General features: G+C 38.1%; 1 long non-coding RNA gene across 3 annotated transcripts in view; it reads left to right on the top strand.

Moving 5' to 3' along the window:
- Window positions 1–281: 281 nt before the first annotated feature.
- LOC143267172 (uncharacterized) overlaps window positions 282–27,643 on the top strand; it is a 53,342-nt gene continuing 25,980 nt past the window's right edge. For 2 of the 3 annotated variants that reach the window (XR_013042083.1, XR_013042079.1), the window contains exons 1-11: window positions 282–390; window positions 1,590–1,683; window positions 2,783–2,860; window positions 8,870–9,000; window positions 9,402–9,465; window positions 10,717–10,791; window positions 11,498–11,601; window positions 13,043–13,179; window positions 15,747–15,858; window positions 16,450–16,564; window positions 18,947–19,036. This is a non-coding gene — a long non-coding RNA (uncharacterized LOC143267172). The remainder of the gene's footprint in view (window positions 391–1,589; window positions 1,684–2,782; window positions 2,861–8,869; window positions 9,001–9,401; window positions 9,466–10,716; window positions 10,792–11,497; window positions 11,602–13,042; window positions 13,180–15,746; window positions 15,859–16,449; window positions 16,565–18,946; window positions 19,037–27,643) is intronic. The other variant, XR_013042090.1, reaches the window with a different exon arrangement.

Here is a 27,643-nt window from a genome sequence, read left to right as displayed (position 1 = left end):
AGCTGTTTGTTACGCTATTTCCTGGAGGGCTGGGTGTAGGCAGGGGATGCGTTTCATTAAAAGGACTGCTAGGCACACGGGCTAGCAGGCTTGGGGAACGTGCTTGCTTTTGTCCACCTTTCTCTCCCTTTCGCTGTTTTTGGTGACTCCACTCTACAAGAACAATAGGTTAATGTCAGTTTGCTTATATTTTCAGGTTTAGGTGAATTCTCTAGATCAGAAATTCAGACTGACACCTTACATTGCCACCTAGTGTCCACTAGGTGGAGGCTGCGAACAGCCTGCTAGGAAGCTGCGGAGGGGCAGGGTCCGCAGCTGCGCAGAGAATGAAATGGAGGGTCCATCACCGACCAGGCAGGCCTCTCCTCAGGATGAAAACCTTGGCAGGGGGTAAGCTTTGAGGTCTGTGGACTGCGACCCGGGATGGGCATCCAGAGTCTGGAGAGGGGTTCATTGTAAGAGCGTGGGTGGAAAGGCACCGCGCTGTGGGCAGTCTTCTCCGGGTTCTTAGCATAGGTAGAGATTCTCCCTTGTCTGCGTCTTGCTTTGTACTCAAAGCATCTTCGTGATTTTACCATGTGCCTCAAAATCATAACATGAAATTTAGCCTTTTTCTTTTTCTATATGTCCCCTGTATGCCTAACAAGCAATACTGTGAGGAACTGCGTTTTTATTGTTCGATTATTCTTAAATAATTTAGCAAACAAAGGGAATTGCCAAATACTGGTATATTTTTATTTCATCATTGCTAAATAATAGTATCTAGCTATTTTTTAAGGGATCCATTTTCGCATGGCCTAAAGCAAAGGTTGTGCTTGGGGATTGGTGTGTATCTTTTTATTGTTGCATGTTTCTGTTACGCAAAATATTAAACTAACAGTATTCCTCTGAAAAACTACATTGTATTTGTTTAATTTGTTTGGTTTCTAAAATGTGCTGTTTAAATTATTTCTTGAGAAGTTCATTTGTGTATACAGTGTATTTTGATCATATCTATCCCCAAACTCCCCCTACCCCTCAATGTGCCCCTCCCAATTCTTGTCTTTTCCCCCCTAACAACCTACTGAGTCAGGTGAGTGCTCCTTGTATGCAGATGGATGTTGAGCCATCCATGAAAGCTTGGGAAAGCGACCCCTAGCCACACTCCTAAAGAAAACTTACTCTCCTATACCTCTGGCAGCCATCAATGGCCAGGCTCACAGAGAAAAACAGCACACGTTCTCTCTAATATGTGGGTTTTAGCTTTGAATCTTTAGATTTGTGTGTTTGGCTTAGAGTTCTGGTAGAAACCAGAAAATGGTTTGTTGGAGGAGTTAAGGGAAGGGGGATAGCTGAACAGGTGATCTACCTTTTTGGGCAATCTTTAAAATGTTATAACTTTCTCTACCTGCATGCCTTAGTTGTATTTTATTGGATCTTTCCTTTTGGATTTCATAGGATGGAGAAATCAGATACTAATTTAGATGTTCTTCCTTTTCTAACCTGCATTCTAGCATTTAGATTTTGTTTAAACTTTTGATGCTACAAGGGGACCTATGCTAATTGTGTTTGTTCTCTGCCAAAGCCTAAAATCCATCATTTCTTTACAGATTTCCACTTTCTTTCATTGAAGATTTTATTAGAGAAGAAAAATTTTATACCAAGTATAAATATGCCCACAACCATGTAAAAATGTGACTGCAGGTATGATCAAATCCAGTAGTATATGAACAGTCTATCTAATTCCTTTCATCATACATAACCCCTATATTCATTGATTTGAGAAATCAACCCAAAGATACTTGCAAAGTGGTTGCCAAATCAGAAGTTCATACCAAGGAAGCAATGTTACCAACTAAACACAGTGTTCTCAGACAATTCCCTTTTCATTTGGGGGTGGAATCTCCACTTATTTTCTAAGCTACCTGGGTCAGATCCTGTTTCCCCACTATTTACAGAAATAAGGGATATTTCATATAGACATAAAAGAGTTATACTGTTTTGCCCATATTTTTATGTAGGAAAATCCAACTTACTGTTTAATTTATAGAGAGGGTAGGCATACAAATTATTTTCAGAGCCATATAAAAATTATGTTCATCTCACCTATTCAGCCTTCCTGAGACCCATGCACATTGTAGCTATTGATAATTTTATTAGTTTATTACCTCCTTACCTTTTTCACAGTGTTGCATAAACGAGTTTATGCAGTATTTTGATTTTTTTTCAAATTTGATTCTTTTTTTTTATTTTATTTTGTTTTTTTTTTTTAAGACAGGTTTTCTCTGTGTAGTTTTGTGCCTTTCCTGGAACTCATTCTGTAGTCCAGGCTGGCCTTGAACTCACAGAGATCCACCTAGCTCTGCCTCCCGAGTGCTGGGATTAAAGGCATGACCACCACTGCCCGGCTCAAATTTGATTCTTGATTGTTTTGTTTAATACTATGCCTCTTGAATTATAAAGTGCATTTCATGGCTATTTTTACATGTGATTGCCTAAGAATGAGAAGTATTGATAAGTTTTAATATGCTATTACAATATTCCTCTAACTACTATGGAGAAATGTCTATTTAAATACTTATTTTTCATTAAGATATTTATCTTTTAACTTTAGAGTTGCAGTGTATTTTATTTATTTTGGAAAATACATCCATGTCAGCTATTTAAAGATCATTCTTTGCTCCATGGATTGAGCTGTATTTTCCCTTTTCACTCTACATTTTGTTTCTATTAACATTTTTGTTTGTTTTGTTGTTGGTATTTTAGGTGTTAATACTTTATTTCAATTTATAATCCACTGCAGGAAGAATACAGGAGAAGTGAAGTAATAAAGGGGAGGACATGAAGAGACACAGCTAGCAAGTATGTGCCATCCTGTCAGGTATTTATACAGAAGCTATGTGGGATAAGTTCATTTGTCTGCTGCGCATCCCCCAACAACATATCAGTTGATTAGAAATAGAAGGATTAATTTTGAATGCTGAATTTTTTCACTAATCTGCAAATCTAACCATAAACAGTATCAAAATGTTTTAACCACTATCAATTTGTCATAAGTTTTGAAAGGAAGGAGTATGTGTCAAGTAGTCCACTTTTCATTGGTTTTCAGGAATGTTTTGAGTACACAGGGTAGCTGCTTGCATTTCCATAGAAATTTAAGCACTGTGTTGTTCATTTCGATGACAATAGTAAATTATCTAGGGTGTAGACTGTGCCTTTACTTAATCTCTAATTGCCCAGGAAATTTATGTTATCTTAACAATATTTAGCCTTATAATCAATGAACCTGGGGAATTTTAAAATTTGTATAGTCCTGTTCTAATTTTTATTCTGCAAAATGTAAATAAATGTAAGTGCACTTAGCCTATATAATTATTTATTTTGTTTATTTCTTTTATTTTTCTGCTTTCTTGTCTCTCCACCTTCCAATGCATTCCTTTCTTTGAAAGCATATATATTTCTAAATATTTTATTTTTTAATGTTATTTTGTTTGTTATTATTGCTTTTTAAAACAAAACACAAAGCAAAAGAGGACAACTCATTGTGTTGATGCTGCTGTTCTCAGGCTCATGCACTTTGGAAAGGCTCCTCCCATCCTACTGCAGCGTGTGCTGTAGACACAGACCTCCATGATAGTGTGGTAAATGTAATTCTTATCTGAGTTTCGTTTTTCAGTGGTTAATTTTTGTCTGTAAAATACAGTTGAAATTTGATGTTATCACATATACCGATACTCCAATGAACTCATGTTTATTTATAATCATATTGTTTTGTGGATGTGGTCTTTTATTTTTCTCTTTCTCTCTCTTTTTGGTTGCTTCTCGATTACCTGTATGTTTGTGTAATCACATGTGGGTATGTGTACATGAGTGGCATTATGACAGAGTCAGAAGAGGGGATCTGATCACCTGGAGATAGGGTTATACCTAGTTTTAAGCTGTCTGATGTGGGTACTGGGACTGGAAGTTGGTTCCTCTGCAAGAGTGTCAAGCGCTTGTAGCTGCTGAGCCATCTTCCGGCCCCTAGATTTTTTTCAATTCAGAAGATTATGTCCTTTGCAAAGAGATGCAATTTATCTTAAATGTAATGTGGAAAAGACATATTAGAAATAAGCATACATAATATTTATTTTGCTCATGGATTGCTCTTATGGCAAGCTTCAGTACAAAATACAGTAAGAATGCTGTCTTGGCATCTTGGTTTCATTTCTTTTCTTTTTTTGTGGTAAGGTTTTATTTTTGTGTGTGCGTATGTGTTTGTCTTCATGAACAACATGTGTTTATGTGCCAGGGGGCACTGGAGATTAACCTGTGGTGGTGTTTTTCAAAAGACAGCCTCCTTGGTTTTTATTTTAAATTTAATTGTTTTTATTTTGTGCGTATAGCTATTTTTTGTTGTTTTTAAGACAGGGTTTCTCACTTGATCTTTGCAAAAGGACGAGAAGTGATGGGACAGGGTTTCTCTATGTAGTTTTGGAGCCTTTCCTGGAACTCACTCTATAGCCCACGCTGGCCTTGAACTCACCGAGATCGGCCTGCCTCTGCCTCCTGAGTGCTGGGATTAAATGCTTGTTCCACCACCACCATGCATGCATATGCCTATTTTGCCTATTTTTATATCTGTGCAACACTCTGTGCCTGGTACCTGCTAAGGCCAGAAGAGAGCACTGGATGTCCCAGAAATGGAGTCACTGATGGTTGTGAGCTACTGTGTGGTTGCTGGGAAGTGAACCCAGGTCCTCTGGAACAGCAGCCAGTGCCCCTAACCTTTGAGTCATTTCATTAGATATAGCCACATTGGTTGTTTTTGTTTTGTTGTGTTGTTTTTTGTTTCTGACACAGAGTCTCTCACTGGGACCCGAGTCTCACAGATTAGGCTGACTGACTGACCAGGGAGCACCAGGGTTATGACTGTCTTGACTTCCCAATTTTGTAAATTATAAGCATGCATCTCTACGCTTTTGTTGTTGTTGTTTATGTTTTTCAAACAGGGTTTTTCTGTGTAGCCCTGGCTGTCTTAGAATTTACTCTGTAGACCAGGCTGGCAAGAAACTAAAGAGATCTGTCGCTTCTGTCTCCCAAGTGTTAGGATTAAAGGCATGCACCACCACTGCCCCATGCTTAGTTTTTTAAAATATAGGTTAAAATGTTACTTGGAAGTTATTTTCTAATTAAGCAAATTTCAGGACAGTTCAGAGGGTTTTATACGGCCTTCACCTTCCTGTCATGTCAACACTTTACTTAACTGTAGTATGTTTATGCAAACAAGAAAGTGAACAGTCACGTGAACCCCTAACCGAATGTCACAGTCTTTTATTATATAACCACATTTCCATTGATTGTCATTGTTTTCTGTATGTTGGGACAAACCACATTAGACTTACTGCCAGTTGTTTTAAATATTTGCATTTGTGTACTAACTTTCTAAGTGGTTTGTTGGCTCAAAGCCATACATGGATCACCCCTAGTTTATCTGGGCCAGAAATGAAGATGTGGAACAGCCAAGGCTGAGGACCCAACCTCTAGGCTATTGCTGCCAAGCCTGATAGCCCAGTTTCCCAAAATTTACATGGTAGAAGAAACTGACTTGTGCAAGCTCTTCTCTTACTTCTATGCACACAATATAGCACGTTCGCACATGCGATGCACGCACTAAATAAAATGTAATTAAGAAAAAAACCTAAAATACATATTTCTTAATCTTTAAGATAAGTCCTGAAGTGAAATTTCTTAACATTAAAATGAAATGCATAGAATCATATTCTTTATTAAAATGATTTATTGCCGGGCGGTGGTGGCGCACGCCTTTAATCCCAGCACTCGGGAGGCAGAGCCAGACGGATCTCTGTGAGTTCGAGGTCAGCCTGGGCTACCAAGTGAGTTCCAGGAAAGGCGCAAAGCTACACAGAGAAACCCTGTCTCGAAACCCCCCCCCCCAAAAAAAAAAAGATTTATTAAGTTGCTCAAGGTTAGAAGTGAAAGAAACTGAACTGGATAAACAGCTTGGATAGTAAGTAATGTGCTTGGTGCAAAAGCATTGTAGAACTGATCTCAATACCCATAATCTACATTCTTAAAAATCTAACCATGGGGTGGTGTTGGTGCATGCCTTTAATCTTAACACTTGGGAGACAGAGGCAGCAGATCTCTCAAGTATGTAGCCAGCCTGGTCTACAGAGTGAATTCTATGACAGCAAGGGCCATACAGAGAAAATCTGTTTGAAAAACAAAAACGAAATATAACATTTTGTATTAAAATGGTATAATTCCCATCCCCAAACACAGGAAAGTAATGGTAGGCTTCAGAGCTGAATGGACCTATAGAACTAGAAGGCCAGAACAGCTTTCATTTTTATCCGAAATCCAAACATCGCCTCTGGCATCCTGCTCAAGGTTCAGTGACCTTTCTCCTTCCCCCCCCACCTCAAATGCTGTATCTATTGCCAGTGGTTTGAATGGTGGTATATATACCTCACTACCCTCAATCTACAATTTCAGACACTGTCTTGTAGATTATCAAAAGAATCTTAAGAGCTGGAGTGACGGGCCTCCCATTGAAATGATATAATGTCCTCAGTTTGCAGTACACTTATAAGAAGGCTCCATCACTTACGTGCACATAACACCACTACACCTAATTAAAAATAAGTAATAAAATATATCTGAAGGATCCAACTAGTGACACTTTGTAATACATGACTTCTGATAATTAGATGCATTCTGGGAAACATCACCTTTCCATTGGTTCACCAGCCTGGACTTTATAGGACCTTCTTAATTTCTGGGCAATCATCCATGTCCTATCTGGGCCAAACAGACCCCTCTTTATGTCTCTCCATGAAAATACACACAGCAGCAAAGAAGTATGTCCTGACCTAGTTTAAGAATCTTTCCTTGCCAATGGTCTGTGCATTTTAGAATTTCATTAAATAGTATTTATATTTAGAAGCAGGGTGTTCTCAAAGGTTCTCTCTGTGTTGCCCAGGCGGGTCTCTGGCTCTTAAACTTGTGTGATCTTTCTGATTTAGGCTTCAGTGAGCTGTGGCCAGGAGCACATCACCAAGCCTGTCATATTTTCCTTTAATATATTTATTTTTTGGGTTCATATTTGGAACATATTTTGTGTAGAAATGCAGCCTTTATGCATTAGAAAAAAAATGCAGTAGAAAAACATTTACTTTGATCATTTGCACTGCAGCATTGGTGAACTCCACAAATTATATATATATATATATAATTTTTTTTTCAGAGACAGGGTGTTTCTGTGTAGTTTTGGTGCCTGTCCTGGATCTTGCTCTATAGACCATGTTGGCTTGGAACTCACAGAGATTCGCCTGGCTCTTCCTTCCAAATGCTGGGATTAAAGGTGTGTGCCACCACCACCCGGCTCCTTTTATATTTTAAGAAGAGTTTTGTGTTCCTTAGAATTTTTGTAACCACAAAGTTATGTCATTTTCATATAGGTGTGTTATGATTTGTTTAGGCTTGATCAATGGGCTGTGGTAAACACATGATTCCTTTTATTATTTCCTCACCTAATATACCTGAGAGTAGCCTTGTAACAAAAGTTGGTTAGAAACATACAGAGAGTGCGCATCTGTTTATTTTTTTGATCTGGAAAATTGAGCCTTTGAAGATATAATGGTGTGTGTGTGTGTGTGTGTGTGTGTGTGTGTGTGTGTATGTGTGTGTGTATGTGTGTGTGTGTGTTTGTGTGTGTGTGTGTGTTTCCTGATACTAATTTCGTTTAACAAATTCTTTTCTCTAACTTTCCAAGTATTTTATTGTGAATAAGTGTTGGATTTGTGAAATATTTCCTCTGCCTTATAGGTAACTACTTAATTTTTATAATTTTTCCATGTGTATAGTGTAACATATTAACTATCTTTTAAATAGTAAATGAATATTTGTGAGTCACCTATGATTGCTCTTGCTCCTCTTTTGTTGTCTTTGTTTAAATAATATTTTTGAAGAAGTTTTCTTTCATATTTTAAAACTTATTTTTAATATGTGCATGTAGGTCTTTGAATACCTGTCTGGTGCCTTCAGAGGTCAGAAGATGGTGTGAGATCTCCTGGACCTGGAGTTATAGACATTTGTGAATTATCATGTGGGGTCTGGGAATCAAACCTGGGTTCTCTGTAAGAGCAGACAGAGCTCTTAACTATTGAGCTTTACCTCTGGTCCCTGTTCTGTATTCTTAAGTCATATTTGTCTTTAATATTCTGCCACCTTTGTGGCGTTTTGTTATTAGGTTACACTGGCATCATTTAAAGACTTGAGGAAAACCTTTAATCTATGTTTTGCTTTTCAGAAGTTTGTAAAGGGAAATTATTGTGTTTTCTAAAAAATAATTTTTATATTAACTATTACATGCATCTGTATGCTTATCATGATGTTTCAGTGTTAATTATTAACGTGACTGAATCTGAAATAATTTTGGTGCAAGCCCTTTGGAAATTATCTGTGAGGGCCTGTCTTGGTTTTGTCAGTTGATATTTGAAGAACCACCTTAATTGTAGGTAGGAACATCCTCTGGGCAGGAGACCCTAAATTATATAAAAATGAAGGCAGGCTGAGCACCAGTATAAATACATTCACTGCTCTCTGCTATTTATATTGAGAATATTTTTTCATTGAATATATTCTGATCATTGTTTCCCCTCCCCCAACTTCCACAAAGCCCTCCTCACCTTTTAGCCCACCTAACTCCATACTCTCCTTCTTCCTCTCTGTAGAAAACAAATGGACAAGCTCTCTGCTTCTTGGCCATGGATGCAATGAGATCAGTTGTCTCAAGCCCTTGCCTGCCACTGTGACTTCCCTAGTAATGGGAACTAACTAAAAAATGTTTGTTAAAATAAACTATTTCTCCTGATTTTTTTTCAAGTGAATCATTCCAGTTCAACATGGAATTAAACCCCCAAGCCACAGCAGAATCCTGAAGGGGACCTGACCAGCTGAGCCATCAAGAAAACTTCCTTCATGGATCTTAATCTATATTCCAGAACAGAGCAACAAGTGAGTGGTGCATAGATTACATATTTGAGATCAGGTATTACTATTAAGTATATTCAGCCTCTATAAAACTGTAGAGGATGTCATGAGTTTTTATGAGAGTGTGTGGAGCATTAGAGGAGTTGGGAGGCAGAGGAAGGGTACACATGATGTAAATACAGTAACCACACATGAAATTCTAAACAACAAAAAAGTATCAGAAAGCCTCAGAATACTGTTTACACAGAGTTAACTGTACATTGTCCTAAACTTGATATTTTGACCATTGTATCTCAATTGCTCTTTTGAAAGATATTTTACAAGTTTATTTCACTTAGTTGCATGCCCCTTAGAGTTGTTCAGTCTGTCTTAAAAGTATTTAGATTTGTGCTTCCCCAAAACTAAAAATATTGATTTGTTTTTAGTCTCTTTTTGTATCCTTATAAAACTACTTTGGAGACATGTCTGCTCAGGCAATTATTTATGTAGGTAAGACATTCTTCTTTTAACTTTACAGTGGTAAAGCATTTAATCTATTCACGGCAGTAGTTTGCTTTCACCTGTGTGGTTTTAAAATTTGTTACTTCATTGATTATCATTTTACTTAGTTGTGGTGTACTTGGGATTTTGTGGGATTGTTGATGTTCTTAGTTTTTGTTGTCTATCATTCTGTGGTGGTTGTTACTTTTCATGTTATCACTTAATGGTCCTTAAAATGCACAAGAGGTACAATGAACAAACTGAAGGGAAGATGTAAAGAGACAAATGTGCTGAGTGTACCCCGCCCCTTAGGGAATGTGTACAGGCTAACTACTCATATGCTCAGGATTTCCTCCCCATTCCCGATCTCCCATTGGTAAGCATTGTTATACCAAAATTAAGCTCTGTTTTTGGTTCATTGCACTCTCTGGAGTCTATAAGTTGTATTTCAAGGTTGCTTAACTTGTATTATTTGTAAAGTATCTTTGTTTAAATTTTACTGTTTTGACTACAAAGATTATTTCTTTAATTGTAAGACTTTTTCATATAATATATTCTGATCAGTTTCTCCTCCCCCAAATCCTCCCTATCCTCCTCCACTTTCCACTTACCTGTCTTCATGTCCTTTATATCACTTTCTCTCAAGAAAACAAAAAAATAACAATAACAACACAGAAAACCAAATAAACTATAATAAAATATAAAAACCCATAAGAATAAACAGAGAGAAAAAGAAAGACAGAGAGAGAGAGACAGACAGACAGACAGACAGAGGGGGGGGAGAGAGAGAGAGAACAAAATATATAAAGCACAAAGTTAGAAACCGTAATATACAAGCAAAGGGCCAATAATATAAAAAAAAGTCCCCCCAAAAAACCAATATGAGACAAAACGTCTACAAAATTCCATTGAGTTCATTTTGTGTTGGGCATATACTTCTGGGCATAAGGCCCACCCTTTAAGTGTGGTGATATACCCAGTGAAACTCCATTGGAAAAAAAAACCTAATTTTTCCTTGTAAGAAGCTGTCTACAAGCGATAGCCTCTTGGTTAGTGATGGGGGCCTGTGTCTGTGTTAACATCCCCTTCTCAGTGCTGGGACCTTATCTAGCTTCAGCCTGTGCAGGCCCTGTGCATGTTGCCACAAGTTCTGTGAGTTCATGTGTGTGTCACCACTACTGTGTCTGGAAGACGCTGTTTCCATGGGAGTCATTCTTCACCTTTGGCACTTACACTCTTTCTGCCTCCTCTTCCTCATAGCTCAAGCTCAAAGTGGAATTCTAATAGACATCTCATTTAAGACTGAGTTTTCCACTCTCTCCATATTGTCCAGTGGTGAGTCTCTGTTTTCAATATATATAAATAAAATGCGTGTGTGTGTGTGTGTGTGTGTGTGTGTGTGTGTGTGTGTGTGTATTTTAGAGAGGGGAGAGAGAGAGAGAGAGAGAGAGAGAGAGAGAAGAAGAAGAAGAAGAAGAAGAAGAAGAAGAAGAAGAAGAAGAAGAAGAAGAAGAAGAAGAAGAAGAAGAAGAAACCATTTTATGGGAAAGATTTCCTAAAAAGATTTCCACTTTTCTGGAAGTGGGTATCATTGATATATTTTTAAAATTGCTTAAATTGTGGGTGATTTAAATTATGTACATATTTTACATACACTTAAGCATATGGAATTTCATTTTTGTAACTTGTATTTGAGTGTTTTTCTTCAAATCATAAAGGCATTTAGGGAATTTCAAAGTTTTTCTCTGTATACTTGAAAAGGATCATAGAGTTTTTATCCAGTCTTATATTAAAGTTGTTTTTTTACATTAACTATGCATTTTAAATTAAATTACATATTTGGGTCACATTTCCTGTCCATGTTATATAATATTTTCTTTATATTGGAAGGTTTGGATTGTATTATAATATATGTAATTTTAATTTTTTTAAAATTCATTTTACATACCAACCACAGATCCCCCTCTCATCTCTTCTCCCACTTCCCCCCTTCCCACCTTCCCTCTACCCCCGACCCATCCCTCATCCCCTCCTCCAACAGGTTATGTTCTCCCATGGGGGGACAGCTAAGCCTGGTACATTCAGTTGAAGCAGGACCAAGCCCCACCCTTCTGCATCAAGGGTGAGCAAGATGTCCAACCACAGGTAATGGGATCCAGAAAGTCAGCGCATGCCCCAGGGATGGACCCTGATCATACTACCAGAGGCCCTTCAAACAGACACAGCTACACAACTGTCTCTTGTATGCAGAGGGCCAGTCTGGTCCCATGCAGGTTCTACAGCAGTCGGTTTGAAGTTCATGAGATCCTTTGAGCTTGGTTCAGTTGTCTCTGTAGAGTTCACCATCATAATCTTGACCCCCCTTGCTCATACAACACCTCTTCCCTCTCTTTGACTGGACTCCTGGAGCTTGACCTGATGCTTGGTTGTGGATCTCTGCATCTGCTTCCATCAGTTACTGATGGAAGCTCTTTGGGTCCAGTCAGAGCTGGCAGAGTCAGTTTCCTCTTCATGTTTCTTGATGTGTAATTTAGAATTTTTTGTCTGCAAGGTATTGTTTCTTGTTTTCCTAGAGAATCTCAGACCTTGAAAATTGTGAGTTTTCAAGGAACCTTATAAAGTAATAAAAATATTCTGAGCACAAACCTAGATTCAACATTCTAGGTAAATATTTGTTCTGATGGAGAAAGCTAAAAAACGGAATTCTGTGGAAGTGGACATAAAATGGTGTAGTTTAGATTCACATGTGTTCCTTTACTATTAGACCAGTCCTCACTGACCAGTATTTGATTGAGTGTTTCAGTAGGAAAATATGGGAGTGAGTCCAGTGTTCCAAGTGAAAATAGTCAAAAATCGCATTAAAAAGTGAGCCCAGTGATGGACGAGTTGAAAGCCTTTAACTGTAAAAGGGAAATTTTAAATGGATCATCATGGAGGTCAATAGAACTATAATGTGGCCTCATGATGAGTTTCTTTTTTCTTTTTTTTTTTTTTTAGAATGTATAATTTTTTTCTCCCTGAGCTGAGGACTGAACCCAGGACCTTGGGCTTGCTAGGCAAGCACTCTACCATTAAACTAAATCCCCAACCCCTAGAATGTATAAGTTTTTAATTAAGATTTTTTGATTCATTTTATATACCAACCACAGATCTCCCTCTCTTCTCTCCTTCTGCCCCCTACCTTCCCCCAAACCCACCCCCCATTTCCTCTTCTGACAAGGTAATGCCTCCCATGGGGAGTCAGCAGAGCCTGGTGCATTCAGTTTCAGGCAGGTCCAAGCCCCTTCCCATGCATCAACACTTTGTAAGTTGTACCTCCATAGGTAGTGTGCTCCAAAAAGCCAGCTCATGCACAAGGGATGGATCCTGATCCTAGTGCCAGGGGGCCCCTTAAGCAGGTCAGCTACCCAACTGTCTTGCTTATGCAGAGGGCCTAGTCCAGTCCCATGGAGGCTGCACAGGTGTTGGTCTAAAGTTCATGAGTTCCCACTAGTTTTGTTTAGTTGTCTCTGTAAGTTTCCCCATCACAATCTTGATGCCCTTGCTCATAGAGTCCCTCTTCTCTCTCTCTTTGACTGGACTCTAGGAGCTCGGCCTGGTGCTTGGCTGTGGATCTCTGTACCTGCTTCCATCAATTACTGGATGAAGGCTCTATGATGACAGGATATTCACTGATCTGATTACTGGGGTAAACTAGTTGGGCACCCTCTCCACTATTGCTAGGTAATCCTTGTGAATTCCTAGGAACTTCCCAAGCACCTGGTTTCTCCCTATCCCCATGATGTCTCCCTCTATCATGGTATCTCTTTCATTGCTCTCCCACTCTGTTCCTATTCCAGATCAATCATCCTGTTCCCTTATGTTCTCATCCCCCATCCCCTACCCTCTATTGCCCCCCATCCCAGTTTAATCATGGAGATTTCATCTATTTCCCCTTCCCAAGGTGATCTATGAATCCCTCTTAGGGTCCTCCCTGTTTCCTAGCTTCTCTGGGGCTATGGGTTGTAGTCTGGTTATCCTTTGCTTTACTTCTACTATCCACTTATGAATTAGTACATACCATGTTTGTCTTTCTGAGTCTGGGTTACCTTACTCAGGATGATATTATCTAGTTCCATCCATTTGACCAGGCTTCTTCTTATCTTTTCTCTTCTCCTGCATCCTTAGGAAATTTGCGTTTGTCCAGGATCATGAAACAGCATCACAGCTTCTGCCTTTGCAAACACCAAGGTGGTCCCATCCACCAGTGGGGACATAGAGGAAGTTTATCTTTATAGTAACTTCCATGGCTGCACAACTTAGGAACTATTGCTTTTAAGAGTGCTTCAGGGATTAATTTTAAGATATATGCGCTTGATTGCTCTTTAAATTATTGATACATTTTTATTTTATTTTTAGGTTTTTGAGATTTTAACATAGTCACATTTCTCATTTTCATTTCTTTTCTCAAAAATGAAGGCAGTGTTGGACATGGGCTCTCTCTCATGGTGTGGGCCTCAGGTTAGACCAGTCATTGGTCGGCCACTCCCAGAAGCTCTGAGCTGCCTTTCCCCTACCACACCATGCAGGCAGGTCAGGCCATGGTCATAAATTCTGTGGCTGGGTTGGTGTACCAGTCCCACCACTAGGAGCCTCGCCTGGTTACAGAAGTTGATTGTTTCAGGCTCCACATCTTCATTACTAGGAGTCCTTGCTAGCTAGGGTCAATGTGGATGGGAAAAGGAGTGATCAGTTGTGGGAGGGAGGAATGGAGGAAGAGAGTACAAAGAGAGACAACAGAATTAGGTGGGCATTTAGGGGTGGTATGGAAATCTAGTGCAATGGAAGCTTCCTGGAACCTATAAAGTTGATCCTTGTTCACATTCAAATTCATGCCTTCTTTTTTGAGTAGTTGTTTTTACACACACACACACACACACACACACACACACACACACACACACACACACACACACCCCTAAATACTTAAATACAAAAATCAATTATGTTTGTTATTTGAGTTAAAAATCAAATTTTCCTGTGTTATTCAGTTGTCCTAAAACTTTTGGGAAACATTTACTAGTATGTCTTTTGACAATTTGTAAGATGAGTTAGTGACAATTAGTATATAATACTTTTGAGCCCTCAACTTATATCAAGTAATTATATATATATATATATATATATATATATATATATATATATATATATATGTGTGTGTGTGTGTGTGTGTGTGTGTGTGTGTGTGTGTGTATGGTCACACTGTCATGCGTTTTGAAACCAGATCAATGCCTTGTCCAGTTGGCATCAGAGAGGCTTTCTCTGGCAAAATATGGGTGTGGGTGCAGAGACCCACAGCCAGATGTTATGCAGAGAAAGTTTCTAAATTTGGGATTTCCATTGGTTCCTTCCACTTAAGGCTCTAGGAACCCCACAGAAGAGGATGAGAAACGATTGTAGGAGTCAGAGAGGATGGAGGACACCAGGAGAATGCAGCCCACTGAATCAGTAATCAGGTCTGATATGGGCTTCCAGAACTCAAGTGGCAAACCTGGAGCCTTCAAGGGTCTGCACTTGGTTGTCTGAGTGTATGTCATGGCCGTTAGCTGGTGTTTTTGTTGAATTCCTAACAGTGAGAGCAGGTGTGTCTCTGACCCTCTTGCCTGCTCTTGGGACTCCTCTCTCCTATTAGGCAGCCTTGTCCAACTTCAATATGAGGGGCTTTTGCCTTGTCTGGTCATATATTGTTTTGTCCTCTTTGGTTGTTGTGTCTTGGAACCCTGCTCTTAAATGAAGGAAAACAGAGGGGGATTGGATCTGGGGAACAGGAGACATTGAGAGGAAGGATTCTGGGAAGAGAGGAAACTCTGGTCGGGATGTATGGTATGAGAGAAGAATATTTTCAATATAAAAAAACAAGGACATATGAGTGGAATGTTTTGATTTTATTTTTACTTTAGTAATAATTTCATTGATGTTGAATGTTTTGATTTTATTTTTACTTTGGAATAATTTCATTGATACTGGATTTCTTGATGTTCTGTATAAATTTTACAATTATTTTGATCATTAGCACAAAATAATTACATGCATGGGAACCTGGATAGCTACTGCACCCAGTCTCTACATTCCTTGTAAATACTGTATTCATAATAATGTTAAGATTTCTTGTCAAGGAATTTGGGACATGCTATACATTATAATAATATTACTAATAATATGCAAATGATTTACTGCCTAAGTGTACATATTTTACAATTACTCTCTATTTATTTCCAAACATTTGCTTTCCTTTTATGATGTTGATGCAGGGTCTCACTATACTGCTCACTGACAATCTCTGACTCAGGCCCTGAGGAGGTGCTTCTCCCCTGTCTCCTGTGGCGCTTTCACTGAAGATGCAGACCCCACACCTAGCTGGTGGTATTGTAAATGCAGGGGTTTTTGCTTTTCATTTTCCATTGTTAGATTCTTATGTGTAAATTTGGATGGAATTTCATATAATTTTAGATTTGCTGGCCATATTTGAAAATCTGGATTTTATTTACATTTCATGTTATTTTTTTCCAACTAGAAGTAGGTGTTCTTCCTTGTCAAAAATAAAAGATAGCATATCGACCTAGTGTTCACTAATCTATTCTTAACTATTTTACCATATACAAATGTCTTTATTGAAACTAATTTGTATAAGTTTTGAAACAGATCAAAAGTTCACGTTTTCCATCATGACTTTTAATTATCTGAATATTGTGTTGACATTAGCTACATTATGGCAGTTCCTTGTGAAGTTTAGATGAGTTTTGTCTTTGAAAAAAAAGGAAGATGCCTTGTCTTTGGATGGGGATACCCTTAGTCTGTAATAGCTTTGATAATCCCTGACTTTAAAGTCTATGAATTGTGACATTAAAATACATTGGTGTTGTTAATAACTTTAACTGCATGTTGGTAGCTTTAGGTATTTTTACACTCATTTATCCCTGTTTATCATTTAAGGAATGTGTTTTTCTGATAAAGGTATTTCTGATAAAGAGTCTGACTGCTGCTCAGTGAAGTTGCAACTCAAGTGACCCCATGCTTCCTCTCAGCATCCTAAGAAGGTCACACTGGAGACTGCTACTCTCAGCTTATGGTATTGTAAAATCAATTGCTTTGCAAAATTTGTCTTTGATCATTGACTACTTATGTAAATAATTACATTGAGTTTTATATTTTGTTATGCTTTACAGTTTGCAGATGTTATTAGGCCTAACAGCATTTTTGGATTATTTATGTTTCCAAGATCAGGATGTATTTTGGCTTCTGTAATGAACAAAGACAAAGTGATCTGTGTGATCACTACTCCTGCACAGAACAGATTGAACAGGGCAGTATTAGGCACAGTCAAATTTACAGGAGTGTTCTTATTTCCAGTGTTGGGAAGATATGTTTCCTTTTGTCTAGTTCCTTACAAGGTTAACTCTCCAGCACACATATTCAGCTGCTCTGAATTTTCTTTCTTCTTTCTCAGTAAATATTCCATGCATAGAATCTTACTTGTTCATGTATATTATAAATAACACCCCTTATTAATATTTTCATAAAGTATATTTTGATTAAATATTACCCTTTCCCAACTCCATCCTGATCCTCCCTATCTCCCTCCCCACCCAATTTAATGTTATCTCTCTTCTCTCTCTCTCTCTCTCTCTCTCTCTCTCTCTCTCTCTCTCTCTCTCTCTCTCTCTCTCTCCCTAAAAAAGTGAAAACAATCAGAAAACCTAACAAAACATCAAATACCACAACAAAACAGACACAAAACAAACAGCAAAGGATCAAAAACACAGTTTCCATTTTGTTAGCCTACTACTCTTGAGCATGGAGCCATCCCTTTATTATAGTTGATATTTTTGGTGATTCCATTTGAGAAATCTGATTTTCTCATTCTCAACACATGTAAATTGCAAATATGTACCAGATTAGGACTGGGACTTTTTTCCACACTCTTTATCAGTGTTGGAGTTGTAAGTGGGTTGCAACTTTGAAAGTTTTGTTCATTTCTATTAATGTAGAAGCTTCCCAAAATATGTTTATTTATGATAGTAATTTTAAGGCAATTGCCATATATAAAGGGAACAATTCTCCAGCTAGACAGGCCACCAAGTAAACCTCTAGGAATGGGTTAAATTAACCAGCTTGATGGGTCACTGGTTAAGGAGCTCCCATACATCCCCACCTGAAACATGATTTACTATTGCTAAAGCTATTATTTACAATCCACAACCTGATAGAAAGGCTCTTTGCTAAAAATAACACCTAACTTGCATCATCAAACATGGAGAAATTGAGTTTGTACCTAAGTAGATAGTTCATTCTTATTAACTAGACTTTACGTTGCCAGAAAGTGCTATGCATACAAATAAAGGATAGAAGTATTCATCAATATTAGGCTTGATCATGTTTGTTAGTTATCTCAGTCTCTCACCTAATGGTTCATTATGAAAGTTGATGGAGGGTATTTGCTTGTGGACCATTTTACTCCTGACTGCCTGTGCTTTGAAAGAGTGGTTTTCTTACAGGAGGCTCATTTTATCATCAGAATATCATTAGCTCATTGTAGGGCCTCTGGTCTATTCATCGTCCTGTTGTTTCCATTTCTTGGGATCCATAGCAAGGAAAGAACATGAGGTCAGGACTGTTTGATCAACTGAAAAAATATGACACTCAAAAGTAAACAATACTGAAATATTTTTCTCTTGAAATCTTAGAGCAGGGAGAGAAGCCCGCTGACAAGTAATGCACAGTTAGGATGATGGAGCAGACCTAGACGAGCTCATCTACATGATGGGATACCAAATCCTTATTACTGCCCACAGCCCACAGCCTTCTCTGACACTTCTCTTTCAATGTGGGACTGGAGGAAGCATAAAAGTGTTGTTGTTTGTTTTTGCTCTTTTGGGGGGCCTGCCACCCAGCTCCCAAATAAATCACATGTGGTGATTTAGTCTTAATTATGAATGCCCGGACTTAGCTTAACTTGTTTTTTTGCCAGCTATCCTTACCTTAACTTAAATTACTCATCTATTTTTTGTCTCTGGGCTTTTCCTTTTCTATTCCTGAATAACTTACTTTGCTTCTTACTCCATGGTTGGCTGTGGAGCTGGGTGGCTGGCCTCTGATGTCCTCGTATTTCTCTGGCTTCTTCTTTGATCCCCCCTCCCAGATTTCTCCTTCTATATATTTTCTCTGCCTGCCAGCCTCGCTAGCCTTTCTCCTGCCTTGGTATTGGCTTTTCACATATTTATTAGACCATCAGGTGTTTTAGATTGGCACAGTAACACAGCTTCACAGAGTTCAACAAATGCAACCTAAACAAAAGTAACACACCTTAAAATAATATTCTACAACAAAAAAGCATTCAGGTGGCCATACTGTATCTAAGAGTTATACAATGGGTTTTATGAACAGACTCAAGAGTTTGTGGATTAAGAGACTCATTTCTGCAAATCAAAGGTTGTATCTGACTTTCTTTAAGGAGCTCGTCACTCAAGAGTAGTCACAAAGAATGGATGAGGTGATGGACCATGTGGAGGAAGATTGAGGAGACAGAGAAATGACATCAATTGTGAGTATGCTATTATCATTTCACAATAAAGGGTAAGTTGATACTCAAATATATGTAGAAACAACACAAAATTGTGATCATTGGTGATAACATAGTTTATAACTGTAACAATGCATTATTAATTGAAGTATATAACCAGAAAGTATTAAATTGTGTTATATTATTGATATTACACTGGTGCATGTTTAATCAGTGTAGAGCAGAGTGTAATATCTGGAGCTCCATTTCTTTACTCATGAAACGTGAACTCATGGATGGAAATGCATGCATATATTCACAAAATAAAAGGGTTGACAGTTATGTCAATGACACATTTTGGCAGTATAGTCATCTCCCCCAAAGTAACTGAGTTTATGTTTTGTATACAACTAAATTAAGTTTGTGGGATCTATACATAGTTACTTTATTCAGTCCTAAAACATACCAGCACACTCTCACTGCCTTGTCTCTTGCTAAATTTGAGGTAAGATCCTGGAAGAGAAAAAAAAAGAAAAACCTAGAAGACCATTGATTTTCTTGCCTTTTTGTAGCTTCTTATATCACCTATGAAGAATATTTCTTTTCAATGTTTTTTCCTCTGAATGAGACATTCATACATGTTAGGAGGAGGAAAGCTCATAGCATTCAGACCTCATTCAGATACTGGCAAGTTTCATGAACGTACTTTGAGCAATTATTAACAGTGAACAATTGTTTGGGGAAAGGTGACTTTAGTGATGCTGCCTGCTGTTATGGCAGTATTCTCCTCTTCTGCACCTTCCCAGAATCATTACCCACTGTTTGGTAAGCGTCTTTAATGCAGCTAGTTCTCTTTATGTAACCCATGATCCAGTAACAGAAATCACTCAACTCAATTGTTTTTGTAATTGTTGTTCTGTCCTGGGTCACATTCATTCATATCTCTCAAGAGAATATCCCTCAACAAGATCATTCAAATATAACATCCTAGGATTCATAGACTCACAGAAAACCCCATATTTCTTTTTATTTTACAATTTTCTGAGATTTATACCATAATGTTCCCTTAGTCTTAGGTTGAGTAATGTTTTCTAGGTGTATATAATGTGACTGGTTATTTTGATTGGTCCCCCTCTGTTCACAGAGAAGTTTCCTTCATAATGGTTGAAAGTACACATATATGTAGGCATAGGGAAAACCGTGTCAATTGATGTTAGGGATTATGCTTGTTTATTAAAGCTGAAAATTTTAATAGGTTGCCCTCTAAGAACAATGAATTTATTAGTACTCAGCAGTCCCAGTACTGAGTATCGATTTCTCCAAGTTGAGCTTGTTTTAAGTACAATTAAAGAGCTCTTGGTTCCTGCTAAAGTGTGCATGCTACAGCTGCACTGTTAGGTTTATTGTGCCATCTGGTGGTTGTTATGTCTCATAGGTGTCACAGCTGATTGCTTCCTTCCTTTAAAAGTTTGCATGGCGTTTTCTGGTATCATGAAAGCTAGACCTCAGAGAGGAGAAATTTAGGTCAGTTTCAGCTCAGGGAACCAGAGCCTGTGTCTGAAGTGTATGTTGTCTTCAGTAATAGTGACTTACTTTCCACTTCTGGGGGCCAATCACAGGCATTAGAAATAGGCTGTATGTTTTGGGAATCTCTTGGACAGACCTAAATGGCAACTCAAAAGAGGCTTCTTATACCTATTTTGGGGGTTGTTTGGTGGAAGCAGCAATGCCAGATCAGATGAGAAAAGTTCACTTAAAATATATATATCCATATATTCATATATAATAGTTTTTAGTTAAAGAGTTTATAGTCTGATTACTTATGACTTTTCAGATATCTCTATTGTTATTTTGCCCTCCTGCATTTACCTAACTCCTTCCTCCACAAAGAGCCTGTCTTTTCTGATTTCCTTGATCAAATCGTTTTTATTTGTGGTTTTATATATTTTTTTAAATTTTTGAATGAGAAGGCTACTTTCTGAAGTCCTTGAGATTTTCATTGCCATATTTGTAAAATCTAAAACAGTGAAAGAAGGGTGCAGGGAACATGGAAATAAAGAAAAAGGCAATCAAGAGAGCAGAAAGACAGAGTGAGAGGACAAAAAGAGGGACAGGAATGGCATGCCAGGAGAGGTGGGGTGCACTGGAAAGTGGTATGGTCAACAGTAATACAATGGGACAAATTATACTGGGGAAGGTGAGTGAAATAATCCTTACAATTAATTATTTTATATAATTATTTCATTCTAGTAGTTATAATTGGCTTCTGTTTTTATAATTTTGAAGACCTAATTACATTACTTCAAATTATATTAATTTCCCCCATTAACTATATTGACAAACTCTATGCAATGAAGAATGGCATTCCTGTTGAACAGTAGAAACCTGTTCATATAAAACACTGTTTTACATATGAAACGAAGTGGGACATTATTGAGTAAGTGAATGAATGTAGATAAGGAATTTGATAGGGCTTGGTTAATGTGTCAGAAGGAATGTACAGGTGAGGCATCCATCTTGCTTTGTTCCATACATGTGTGTAGTTCACAAGGGAGCAGCACAGACACCTTCCCCTTCCCTGCGATTTCAGTTCTGTATCCAAAAACTAAAATTAACACTAGAACAGTATCTCAGAGGACAAATCAGAGATAGGGTGGAAGAAATATTGGTAGTTACATGTAGTGAGTAGCAGAGAAACTTTTTTGCATTATATTCAGTTGGTCTTTCTAGTTCAAAAATTACAAGGCTGGGAGAGTGCTCAGTCATCCATGTGCTTGACTTACAGTTATGATCACCCAGTAGTTTATTTCTAGATTCCATATTAAAAACAGACATATTAGTCTTTGCAAGCAATCATGGAACTTCAAGTTTAGAGACAGAGAGACCTTGCAGTCATGCTGGCCAGCTATCCTAGATAACAGTGAAATTCATTCCAGTGTTAAATGTTATCTCAAAAGAGCAAGAGATAGACTTGTGCACTGAAACAGTATTTGCTGAACATTACAGCACATTTGCATACATAAACTCCCAACACCTGGGGCTATATACACAATTCTTGTGCTAGAACAAGGCATCCAAATCCCAGCAAAGCCAGAGGCATACGTGTTGAGGCCAAACAAAATATTTGAGAAGTTGGTGTATTTGATTGACTGCAGGAGGAGTGAGAGTCGGTTTATTCAGAGATACTTGCCCTGACAGGCTATTCATGCTCTAGTAGGTGGTCACCCATCTATGTACACACAGACAGCACTGAATGGACAGAGTGTCTATTAAAGAAGTGAGCCTATGAAGTTAGAATAGTACATTAGTGGATATTGGGGAAGAATTCAAGTCTAGACAATTGAGGGTGGTTTTTTTCTAAAGATAATATGTATATATATATATTAATATAAAAATAGTTTTAAAAGGATTAAGTTACTTAAGAAATAATACCAGGAATCTTCTTCTTGTTTCCATGGACAAGCAGGCTATGTGCTCCCCCCAATGAAATAAATACACATTTATTTTCAAAAAACAAATGGTGAAAGTGTGAGTAGATTTTGACAATCTTTCTTTTAAAATGTGTAAATCTTAAATTATTTCTTTACCACTATGAAACTATAATATACTCCATGATATTTGGGTTTATTGCTAGGACTTACCTAAAGAAGTTTCTCTTTAGTGAGCTATAACAGATACAGAGACATGAGATACTGTGCTGGGTCATCATATACTCACAGCATATGCTGAAACACACGTGGGAGGATTGGAAAGAATCAACAGCAGGCTATATTTGACAACCTACAGTCACAATCAGCATACTCTACACACAAATGGAGGTTTTCTTGTATGTTGCCAGGATGAGTGCCTGGATGACCAGATAAAGTCTCAAGCTTCCTTAACACAGTGGCAGTTTTTCTCTAGTGTCAGTTAAAGTCAACACCATGCAACACCCAGGTAGGAGGCAGAAGAGATTGAGCAGGCTCCAACAGAGAACTCTCCCAGGTTACAGTAGGCTTTTATTTCCATTCCTAGGTTTGTCTCTTTTTAAAAAATCATTTATTTATATTTTATTTATGAGTGTTCTGTATGTATAATTGTATGCCAGAATAGAACATCAGATCCTATTAAAAATATTTGTGAGCCACCATGTGGTTGCTGTGAATTGAGCTCAGGACCCCTGGAAGAGCAGTCAGTGCTCTTAACTTCTGAGTTACTTATTTGACTTTTAATTTATTCTTTATTTGAATGCTCATACTCAGTCAACAGAGACAACCAGAGCTAATATAAACCCAAGCACCTGGCATTCTTGCTGTTCTGACTCATGGCTAGACTTCAGTTCTCACCTGGTTTCAGTGAAGGAAGACTCTTCTGCTTTGACAGAGCCAATAGATTCCCAGTAAAGGCAGGAGTTCTTGATGGGATTACACACAGCCCTGCTCAGAGAGATTCTGCTCCTATTTCTGTTTCTGAGAATTTGTTCCTGTGTCCATTTCCACTGCTTCCGCTTTAAGATATTTCCTTCCTGCCTCAGACTTGGATTCCTGCTTCATCTAAAAGGATACAGCCTTTGGTATGACAGAGACTTGGGGTCTGCTGCTTCTTACACTACTTAGGGGGGTACCCACTCTGTGTAGAATTGCTGTGTTAAGGGCAGCTCTCATCTGACATCCTGAGGTTTTCTGATTGCTGAGAGCAATGTCACTTATTATCTTACTGGTGTGCATCAGCCCTCTGAGAGTGATGACATATAATGTTGACATCACTTCTTACTATCCAGCTGCTAGGAAGTGTTTCAGAGATACTCCTTTCCAGTACAGGCTCTACTTTCAAGGTGAAATTGTCCCTGCTGTCTGTGAAAAAAGTTCCTATACTTTATTTTCTCTCTGTCCATTCCTTTTCCCTCCCTTTTTCTTTGAATGGAATGGAAGGGAAGAAGACTGTTCCTACTCCTATGGAAAGAACTTTAGTTAGCAAACTTTTCTTTCTCTTTTTCATTTGTAATCTTCTCTTATTGACGAATGTCTCTTCATAAGCAACCTGCTCCCGCCAATCACTTTACTGAATTGTCATGTATGTTAATTTGGTTATTTTGCTTTGTCTGGGTTGTTCTTTGGAATCCAAAAAAAAGAAAGTTTTTTTTTTTTTACTTTATTTTTACATCATCTTGTGGCTCTCGATTCTCATGTTAACTTTTTCTCACTAAATTTCTCTTCTTGTGTTGACTCTGAAAGAAAAATATAGGGTCAGAATGATGGCCAGTTCACATAAAGATGAGCAATGCAACAGAGCATTTTATGCAAATAGAAACATTTGGGTGAGACACTCATTACAGGAGTTTCTCTCACATTGGCTTGGGAACTCAGGCTGAAATTTTGGTAGATTCTTTGGCACTGCTTTGGACTTTTTGGTAATACAGCTGACTTTGTGTCACATATATCACACATGCTTACTGATGGTTCTGTAAAGAAGCCCACTAAACCCAGTAGTTTACCAGCCTGAACATGATGGGACCTTTTAAAGTTTCTGTCCTGGCATGCATGTCCTACCTGGACCGACAGATCATTCCTTATGTCTTTTCAGGAAAAGAGAAATAGCAGGAAAATATGTCTAGATTTAAGTTGGCTCACAACCATTTGTAATGAGATCTGGTGCCCTCTTCTGGTTTACAGGCATACATGAAGGCAGAACACTGTATACATAAAAATAAATATATCTGTAAAAGAAAAATTCCTTATTGGTGGTAATACATTTTAAATTTTTATCAAATATATTTTTTCAATTAATTTTTAGTAAGAAATTTTTTATTCATTTAACATACCAACCACAACAGATCCCCCTCTCATCCTTTCTCCTGCTCCCTGCAAATCTTTCTCAGGAACCCACCCCACATCCCCTCCCCTGAAAAGGTAAGGCCTCCCATTGGGAGTCAGCAAAGCCAGGTACATTCAGTTTATGCAGGTCCAAGCCCCACCCCCTACATCAAGACTGTAAAAAGTGTCCCAAAAATCCAGTTCATGCACCAGGGTTAGATCCTATTCCCACTGCCAAGGAACCCTTAAATGGACCAAGCTACATCACTGTCTGGCTTATGCACAGGGCCCAGTATAGTTTCATGCAGGCTCCGCAGCTGTTGGTTTAAAGTTCATGAGTTCCCTGATGTCACCAGTTCTTATTGGTGATCTCTTTATTACACAGGAAGGTCTACAACTGCTATATACTTGTAATCCTTTTTTGTTTTGTTTTGTTTTCTATATGTAGTTAATATCAGGTCTGTCTGGCCACTTTGTATTGGATAACTGATGGAATGGGAGTGTAGGTGGGGAGTGGGGAGTGGGAGTTCTTTCCTGAGGAAGACCATTTCTTTCACTCTTAGCAGTCTTCAGGTGCCATAGTCTTTGTCTAGGGTTCAGACCCCACAAGTGCCCCCCTTCCATGTTAGCATGTCCATTGGTATCTTGGTTGTTCAAGTCTAGCTTAGGTAGCCATATTGAGACTTCAGGAGTTTAACCTTTCCAATGAATCTAGGAGACAATTTCACAGCAAAATCCCTGCTCCTCTGGCTCTTGCAATTTTTCTGCCTCCTCTTTCACAACAACCCTGAGTTTTAGGTACAGGAATTGTTTTGTAAGTTAATCAAATATTTTTTTTTTAAAAAAGTTTACAACTGAAACAGAGCCTTACCTCACACCATATGCAAAAATCAACTCAGGACTTAAATAAAAAAGCTGAAACTATTTTTAAAAATTATTTGACATCTTTTCTTCCCTTTAAGAGACTTTTTTGGAAAAACACTCAATCCTGTGTGCTCCGTCTACAGGTCAACACACCCCTAGCCAGGCATATTGTCTGTCTGTTCCTTGGGCTTTCTGACTGGGCAGATACTGCTAACAGATACCAACAGAGATCTATAAGACAGCTTTCTATTGCTGGTTTCTCTCTCACTTTATTTAAAATGTGTGTTTGCTTCTCTCCCATACTCAACAGATTTTACTTCAAAAAGATCAGGAGTTTGATTTATTGATAGCTGTTGGAAACTGGAGAATAGGAGAGTCTTCAGTGAGGTTTATCTCCTGGGGTTTACTGAAATCCCAGAACATGACAGTCAGATGTGTGTTCCTTTTGATTAAGGCTCTAGTGAGCTGTGACCACACGAACACCACCAAGCTTGGCAGATATTACTGTAATATAGTTGATTTAAGATACCAAGTTTTAGTGTGCTTCCCAGTATGATGTGAATCTTACTACTTGCAAGAAGCAAGTCCTGCTTGCTTCTCTGGATCCTGAGGAACTCATACTGTTGATATAGGCCATTGTAGCTGGAGTTTCCTCTCTGGGTCCCACCAAGCCCCAGCAGTCCGACAGCCCACCTATAAAATAAACACATGGATGCTTATATTATTTACAAACTGTATGGCTGAAGCAGGCTTCTTGTTATCTAGTTCTTTTATCTTAAATTAACCCATTTCTATAAATCTATACCTTGCCATGTGGCTCATGGCTTACCGGCATCTTTACATGTTGCTTGTCATGGCGGCGGCTGCCAGTCTCTCTGCCTCAGCCTTCCACTTCCCCAAATTCTTTTCCTCCTTGTCCCACCTATACTTCCCCCTGCCTAGCTACTGGCCAGTCAGTGTTTTATTTATTAACCAATCAGAGCAACACATTTGACATACAGGACATCCCACAGCAGGCCACCTTACTCACTCATTGTAGTATAAAACCAACTGCTGTTCAACATTTAACTTTGAGTATTAATTGCTTGCATATAAAACACAATTGAATTTTTTTATTTTAGTATGCACTACTACTTTACTGAAATTATTTTTTGAACTAAGAATATCAATACTTTTCTACGTACAAGGTTACATTTGTTACAAAAGATTTATATTGTTTTTGTTGCCTTCAGGATTAGATATTTAAGGATAAATTGTTCAGTGTTCATTTTTTCCCAATTACTGCCATGAGGATGTCCTCTAGGACTATGTCCATGCAAAGTGACAACAGTGTATATCATTGATTTTTTTTAACTGCAGAAACACTGATCCTTGACAAGTGCTACAGCCACATAAGCTTATAGGATTTCATTTCCTTCACTAATATTTGAGTGTTTTTTCAAACCATGAATACATTTAGGGGTTCTCAAAGACCTTTTGCTGTGTACTTTGAGACAATCATTATAGTCTTTGTCTATTCTTATAGTAAGACAGTATATTACAAGAACCTTTTGTGTATGTTAAGCTAAATAGACATACTTTGGTCACTTTTACTAATCATAGCATAAAAGAGCAGTTGTTATTGGGCATGACTCCTTTGGGGATCAAACCAGCTTTTCATAGGGGTAAATACAGATATTTACATTATGATTCATAACAGTAGTACAATTACACGTATGAAGTAGCAATGAAAATAATTTTATGGTTGGGGGTTACCACAACATGAGGAACTACATTAAAGGATCACAGCATTAGGAGGGCTGAGAACCATAGTATAAAATATTTTCTATGAACTGGAGAAATTTTATGATATTAACAAGTATCCTTTTTTCAATTTTCATATATTTTTTCTTACAATATATTTCAATCATATTCTTCCTTTCAACTCTCCCCAAATCCTCACCATAGTTACATATACAATTTAATGTCCTTTATGCATGCCTCTGTTCCCCTC

Source organism: Peromyscus maniculatus, chromosome 1 (assembly GCF_049852395.1).
Source record: "Peromyscus maniculatus bairdii isolate BWxNUB_F1_BW_parent chromosome 1, HU_Pman_BW_mat_3.1, whole genome shotgun sequence".
Lineage (NCBI taxonomy): Eukaryota > Metazoa > Chordata > Mammalia > Rodentia > Cricetidae > Peromyscus > Peromyscus maniculatus.
Note: the sequence above shows the minus strand (reverse complement) of the source record. Positions and strands in the feature narration are given on the sequence as shown.